General features: G+C 39.1%; 1 protein-coding gene across 10 annotated transcripts in view; it reads right to left on the bottom strand.

The window, feature by feature from the left end:
• PPFIBP1 (PPFIA binding protein 1) overlaps positions 1-8,150 on the bottom strand; it is a 176,325-nt gene that overhangs the window by 102,559 nt on the left and 65,616 nt on the right. The gene's annotated exons all lie outside the window — the stretch shown is intronic.

Raw genomic sequence — 8,150 nt, 5'->3', positions numbered from 1 at the left:
AGGAATGCAAGGATTGGGAATGCCTAACTTTCCTTATTCATAAGATGGGGAAGGTAATAATACAGACTTCATAAGGTTGTTGTGAGAATTAATGAGATAATGCAAGCACTTGAATAATATCATTACTAATGTTATTGCTATTATTCATTCTCCTGAGGATATCCCCAGAAGCCCTGATCCAAGGAACATCCAAGAGTGAGAGTTTAAGAGTCAATTCTCATTGAAATATTTCCCACACAGAAGCAATATTTACAAAAAGTTATGGGTTTCAGCAGATCTTGACTCAACCAAGTTCCCTCCCAGTCCATTCCCCACTGTGCCCTCTGAAATTCCTTTACAATGGTCACTAAACTTTCCAATAAATGTCAACTTCTTTGAGGAAGGCTGTAATCACACTTTTAGCCCCTATTAGTGTTATCACCTCACCTCCCGGGTACCACCACCATCCTCCCTATTCACCTTCAGGTTTATTCAAGAGCCCTCCTTCAGCTTTTGCTACCACCCTATAGGACCTTCAGAGTTCATATGATTCTTTGGTTTCAAATTCCTTCCTTTCTACAATTTTAATTTCTTTATTTCTTCTTTCCTCTCTCTTTTCCTTCCTTCCACAAATATTTAGCACATAGGAGCACAAGATAATTTTCTAGCTTACAAAAAACAAAGCAAAAACAAATTCAATCTTTGAGCTCCAGCTGTCTTATTATTTAAGAGATAAAGCCATGTAACCATATGACTATAAAGGGTTATGGCTGGTAATACAATAGTTTGTACACGGTCCATACTGACTACTAAACAATAATCAATTCAACATGGGGAGGTTGATTTTACAAGGTTTTGTATATGAGGTTGCTTGAGTCACAAATGTGGTTAGTTTGGCATGGAGTTAAGGTGTGCAATCCTGGATGGTTATACATGAGAGACACTGGGGAGGATATTGTCCCAGGAAAGACAGTACCATGGGAGGGAAGGAATCAAAGAGCAGGGCCTTCTTAGCAGTATATGCTCATGGTCACACCGTGAATCTCTGCACAGCCAGACTCCTCACTTTATCCACCTCTCTGAGAATATTTCCCATTCAACTAGCTCACGTGAATGCCCTCCTCCACCTTCAGCTGCTCTTTGACTTCACCAAGACTTTGAGTCACATTACCCTTCCCGTTCCATGACTTTCATGCACCTCCTTCCAGATGCAACCTTTGCCCCTCCTTCCCAAGCCATGGCATATCCACCACATCTACTAGCATTCACAATGCCTGCCCTTTTCTTCTCCCAGCTCTTCTTTTAATCTATACTCTCCAAATTCCCCAACAGAACAACTGTCTTGCTTCTCATAAGAGCCAATACACAAACAAAGGAATTGCCTTCTCCATTCCCTGGAGAATTCCCCCAATGCCTTCTCAAGTCCACATTGCCTGGGGCACTCATCCTTAAAGACCCTGCTCTAGGGCTGTTATGAGGCCAAGACTGATTCTTCCAGTTGACATAGTCAACTTTACTTAAGCTGTCCCCCAGTCCCTACCCTCACACCATGACTTGTACTTTTCAGCTCTCTTGATATGACTATTTTACCTACAGACTCCGACCTCTTGAGGGCAAGCACCAGGTCTCGGTTCCTTTTCACTGCAAGATCTTAACACAGTGTCTGGTACAGAGTGATCTCTCTGTCTCTATATAATCTTTTTAATGATTTGAATATGTCCTACTTCTCTTTTTTCCTACATAATTTTCTTGAAAAATGAAATACAACAGCTTAGTGTTGCTATTCCTTAAGTCAAAAGTCACTGGCCAGCAGGGTTAAGAGCAGGAAAGGAGAGTGGGGGTGGAGACAGGAAGACAAAATGGCAATCTGTGAAAAGTCAAGTGAGGTGGCTTCACCTTGATTGAGAAACCTAAGACCAGAGGAATTTAGCAACTAATTTGAAAATTTAATTCAACAAATATACATGGAGCCTTACTGTTGCTTTAACCAGACACCATGATACGCCTAAAAGAAAGATGACATCTCCTAACGTCATGGCGCTTGTAACCAGTTTTGTTGTTTGCTCAATTATTTCTCTAGTAATTAAGTCAACCTCTAAGAAAAACTCACCCAAAAACTCACTTTAAGACTGCCCACACTGAATAAGAAGCCCTGTTCATTTGTAAGATTTCTGACATACTTGTGTTTATTTTTCAGTGTTGTATAAACCTGTTTGACAAGTATGAACCCACCTCTATGATTCAAGCAATGCACTTTACAAGCCTTTGTAATAAATATTCTTTATAAAGAATTGGAATGCTAAATATTCCTTGGGGTTGTTGTGCTACATCTTAGAAAGTGAGTCAAAGTGTTTAAAAATAGGAACTATTTCAGTACCTCCTCATTTATTACAGCGTCAAATATGCTATGAAGCTCTTAGCTACACACCACCCTAGGACCAGGTTCTCTGTTCTGTGTCGTGTCCAAAGGGCTGGTGGAGGCGACTACACACCAAGAGGACTGACAGCAAACTGGGCGTGGCCATGGAGAGACTCTAGCTTTGCAGAAACCTCAAGATTCTAGGTGAATGACTGCGCTTGCCGGGCACATGCCAATCTAATTCCTTCAAGTGAATTGCTCAATCTTGAGACCCATAAAGTTCAGATGCTTGAATTAGCGAGGTTTTGCCTTAAATATTCATATTCTGGAATCTGTAACAACACCATAATATAAGCCAGCATGCAGGGTAAGAAATTATCAAACAAATGCAAGAAGTATTCAGCTGTCTCCAAACACAGAATTGGGATAGGTTAATGTAAATTTTATAGACCATCTCATGCCACACCAATTTCTCACTCAGCAAGATCTCAATGAGAGAAAAAAGTGTGTGATCATACTATACCAGCAAAATACGGGCAAGTCATTTTTCCAGACTTAAAGAACATAATGTGAAAATTCATGGCTCAAAAGGATGCAGGGGTCCAAGGTCTACCTGGTCACAAAAATAGTGTCCAAGATCCTCTTACAAAACAATGAAAAGAAAAATAAAGCAAATTATAAATGAATTCATAGAGAGTGCTGATAATTACCCCTATATTTAAGAATAGTTTTGTTTAGGCAGGAGGGATAGTTACATGCTTCAAAAATAGGTCTTTTCATTATGAACTGCAAGCAGGAGAACTGATAATTGCATGCAGGGTACTCTCTAATCTCAAGATGGATGGGGGGGGTTTCAATTGCACTGCCCAGAGTCAATCTTTTCCTGCTACCCCTTACTACCGCAACAAAGAGAACAACACTCTGCTTTCAAAAGTGAAATAAGATCCTCATCAGATAACACTGAGTCACTGAGTGAGTCAGTCATGAGCAAGGCAGGTATAAAAGCCTTAGGATAAATCTTCAAAGAATTATAAGCCTAGATCAAGAAACCCCCCTACTAAACAATTTCTGTTTACTATCCCACCTTTCATAGGAATTTCATGGTTTTGATGCCCATTTGATTTCAATCTAACATGCTTTATAAAGAACCATTGAGTGTTTTCAAATGGGAGGGCAAACATCAATATCTTTTCAGATTGTGGCTGGGTTGAATGAAAATTCGTCTCATTATTATTGAATTCTCTCAGTCTAGAAGGAAATCAGAATGGCAATTTACTTTGTTTTTCCTCATCTGCATCATAAATCCTTAATAAATCTTAAGGATTTATTGTTTTAAGGGCAAATCCCTGAAACTAAAAGACACACTCTCTCTCTCTCTCTCCTAGAACTTTCCTCTACACCCACTCACAAAGAAAACACTTCAGACATTTAAAATATTAATATATTTTTGGATAGTTGCTTACAAGTTTCCCTTTCGTCAACTCCTCTGCCATCTGTCTTTGGGGCCTAGATTTTTCCCAAATAGGGATGGGAATGAGAAGGAGAATTTTTCTCCAGTAAAGTGACTTTCAAAAATGCAGTTAGTACCATACTGCAACCACCAACGTAGTAATTACTGATTCACATAAGGATCAAAGATGAATGCGAAAACCATTGGGTGAATAACTGACTGTCGGGGAACAAGATATGCACATGGTCCCCAAGAATAACCCCACAGATGACTTATTAGTGAGTAAGGGGATTAGGTACCTTTACAATGGAGAGGTCCAGTGAACACCAACTTAATCCAATGATTAAATTTAGCCTAACCACCATCTTGTACCTTCTAAAGAGAAGCAGTATATTCTTGCTAGCAATGTTTAATCTAAATCTAATCATTAGGAAACCAATGGATGAACTCAGATTGAAAGACATACTTCTAGACAACTATTTTAGACTTTCCGAACATGTTAATGTCATGAAATGAAAAATAAGAGAAAACAAAAAAAGCAGGGAGACAATATAGTTCAAAAAAGAGACTAAAGAGACATGACAACCAATTGCTATTTACCATCCTTATTGAATCCTTCAAATCTACAAAACTACCATAAAAGATATTTTTTAACATTTGGACAAGTCTGAATGGGGACTGTATATTAAGCCCTTTGAAACAGTCCAAGAAAAAAACACAAAATAGAGAGAAAACGAGAAAACAAAGATGGGAAAAATGTTAAGAAAAACTCCAGTAAGTAGGGAATCCAGATCTCTGTTACTAAAATAAAGTATTGTATTTGCTATTCTTGTGTGATAGTAACGTCTTAAAGATGTACATATTTAAAGCATTAAAATTTTTCCTCTAAACAAAACTTAGGTATTAATCTGGTTTCTCAAGTGGAATAAACTGGGCAATTCTTTAATCTGGATTCATTCATCCTGGCACCTGCCTTTGGATTTACCACCGGGTTTAAGGGATTTTCAGTCTCATGGGTTAATAAATATTCATCCCCTAAGTCCCCCTAACTGTAAAAAGACAAATTAGTGCAGTTGAAAGAAGATTAGCATCTAGGCATTTTTAAAAAACATTTCAAATTTCAGGAGTTTATTTAGCTTTTGTAAGAGTAATTTTGCCCAATGCAGAGCCAGGGTCTCTGCCCTCAAACTATCCACAGTTTTCAAGGCCTGGATATCTCATGTTGACTTTCAAAAGAACTTCTTGGGCATTTTCTATGTTTCTCACAAATCAAGAACAGTTTGCCACTTACAATACTAACAATTCCTACAAATTGTTTTGACATTTCCTTTTATTTTGAGTGGTGCTAGATTGTTCTGCTTCTTCCAATCTAAGAAGTAGCATAAGCCTAAAGTCACCATATAATGCATTGAATATCCTGAGGGACTTTTGAGAGAAGAGGGTGCTACCATAGTCCTTATTAACCTTTTATGGAGCATGCCTTTTATATGATTAAAGCTATAGATTTTCTCTTAAACAAATGCACACATTCATATATACTAAACACTTTGCAAACAATTCAGAAAGTTCAGAGACTCTCTGAATCCTATGCTTTAATCCCAGGTTCAAAACCCAAGTTCTTAAATAAAACTTCCTGGCTTCAAATCCCAGGTCCACTGCTTATTTGCAGTGGATCCTGGGGAAGTTGCTTAAGCTCTCTGGGCTTTCCATTTGATCTTTAAAATGTGATGCTATTGGGTTGGCCAAAAAGTGCCTTCGGTTTTTAAGTAAAAATAAAAGACACATTTTTCATTTTCACCAAGAACTTTTATTTATTTATTTTTCGTAGAATAGAGGTGTTTTTAAAAAAACTTTTAAAATTTTTATTTATTTATTTAGTTTTGGTTGCATTGGGTCTTTGTTGCTGCGCTAGGGCTTTCTCTAGTTGCGGTGAGCAGGGGCTACTCTTCATTGAGGTGCGCAGGCTTCTCACTGCAGTGGCTTCTCTTGTTGCAGAGCACGGGCTGTAGGCACGTGGGCTCAGTAGTTGTGGCTCACGGGTTCTAGAACGCAGGCTCAGTAGTTGTGGCTCACAGGCTTAGTTGCTCCGTAGCATGTGGGATCTTCCCAGACTAGGGATTGAACCTGTGTCCCCTGCATTGGCAAGCGGATTCTTAACCGCTGCGCCACCAGGGAAGTCCCACCAAGAACTTTACTGAATAACATATTCACCCTTTTGTTCTACTACTTTCTTCCATTTTTCAGGTAACTCCATAATTCCATCTTCCCAAAACTTTTTATCTTTTTGAGCAAAGAATTGTTCCAGGTGCCTTTTACAGTCTTCGAGAGAATTGAAATTTTCTCCATTAAGAGAATTTTGTACAGACCTAAATAAATGGAAATCCAAAGGTGCAAAGTCTGGTGAATATGGCGGATGAATCAGAACTTCCCAGCCAAGCTGTAACAGTTTTTGCCCGGTCATCAAAGAAACATGCGGTCTTGCATTATCCTGAAGGAAGATGATGCGTTTTCTGTTGACTAATTCCAGATGTTTTTCATCAAGTGCTGCTTGCAGTTGGTCTAGTTGGGAGCAGTACTTGTTGGAATTAATCGTTTGGTTTTCCGGAAGGAGCTCATAATAGAGGATTCCCTTCCAATCCCACCATTTACACAATATCACCTTCTTTGGACGAAGACCGGTCTTTGGTGTTGGTTGGTGGTGGTTCATTTCGCTTGCCCCACGATCTCTTCCATTCCACATTATTGTACAGTATCCACTTTTCATCACCCGTCACAATTTCTTTTAAAAATGGAGGGACTTCCCTGGTAGTCCAGTGGTAAAGAATCAACCTTCCAATGTAGGGGATGCGGGTTCGATCCCTGGTTGGGGAACTAAGATCCCATATGCCGCGGAGCAACTAGGCCCATGTGCCACAACTACTGAGCGTGGGCGCCTCAACTAGAGAGCCTGTGTGCCAAAAACTACAAGCCCATGCACCCTGGAGCCCGCATGCCACAACTAGAGAAAAGCCTGCGCGCCACAACTAAAGAGAAGCCCACACGCTACGACGAAAGATCCCCCATGCCACAACTAAGACCCGACGCAGCCAAATATAAAAAATAAATAAATAAATGTAAAATGAAATAAAAATAAAAATGGAACGTTTCTGTTACGTTTAAATAGAGAATCGCATGCGGAAATGTGGTCAAGAAGGTTTTTTTCACTTAACTTATGTGGAACCCACACATCAAAGAGAAGAACATAACCAAGCTGGTGCAAATGATTTTCACCGCTTGATTTGGATATTTTCAGTATGTCAGCTATCTCCCACGTGGTGCAACGCTGATTGTTCTCAATTAATGTCTCCATTTGATCGCTATCAACTTCAACTGGTCTACCCAACCATGGAGCATTGTCCAGCGAGAAATCTCCAGCACAAAACTTCACAAACCACTTTTGACCCGTTCGATCAGTCACAGAACCTTCACACACTGCACAAATCTTATTTTTTGCATTTCAGTTGCGTTTTTACCTTTCTTGAAATAATAAAGCATAATATGCCGAAAATGTTGCTTTTTTCCTTCCATCTTCAATATTAAAATGGCTACACAAAAATTCACCAATTTTGATAAGTCTCTTTTTATTTTTATTTTTTATTTTTTAATTTTTATTTATTTATTTTTAACATCTTTATTGGAGTATAATTGCTTTACAACGGTGTGTTAGTTTCTGCTTTATAACAAAGTGAATCAGTTATACATATACATATGTTCCCATATCTCTTCCCTCTTGCGTCTCCCTCCCTCCCACCCTCCCTATCCCACCCCTCTAGGTGGTCACAAAACACCACGCTGATCTCCCTGTGCTATACGGCTGCTTCCCACTAGCTATCTATTTTACGTTTGGTGGTGTATATATGTCCATGCCACTCTCACTTTGTCACAGCTTACCCTTCCCCCTCCCCATATCCTCAAGTCCATTCTCTAGTAGGTCTGTGTCTTTATTCCCGTTTTGCCCCTAGGTTCTTCATGACCTTTTTTTTTTTTTCTTAGATTCCATATATATTTGTTAGCATACAGTATTTGTTTTTGTCTTTCTGACTTACTTCAGTCTGTCATACAGAGTGAAGTAAGATAAGTCTTTTTTTAAATGCACGCTGATATGACAGCTGTCACATACAATCTAACAAAATTGTTTCTAATGAAGTTAAAGACAACTAAGTTCTCCTAGAGCCATCTTACAGAAAAAAACGGACGAACCTTTTGGCCAACCCAGTAATAGTACGAACCTCAAATTGCTACAGTGAGGATTTAGTAAAAGTGTCTGACACCTAGTAAAAGCTTGTAAATTTTAGCCACTGCCCTTGCTGTCATATACCTCCT

This window comes from Balaenoptera musculus, chromosome 10, assembly GCF_009873245.2.
Source record: "Balaenoptera musculus isolate JJ_BM4_2016_0621 chromosome 10, mBalMus1.pri.v3, whole genome shotgun sequence".
In the NCBI taxonomy this organism is placed as follows: Eukaryota; Metazoa; Chordata; class Mammalia; order Artiodactyla; family Balaenopteridae; genus Balaenoptera; species Balaenoptera musculus.
This window is presented reverse-complemented; position numbering and strand designations above follow the sequence as displayed.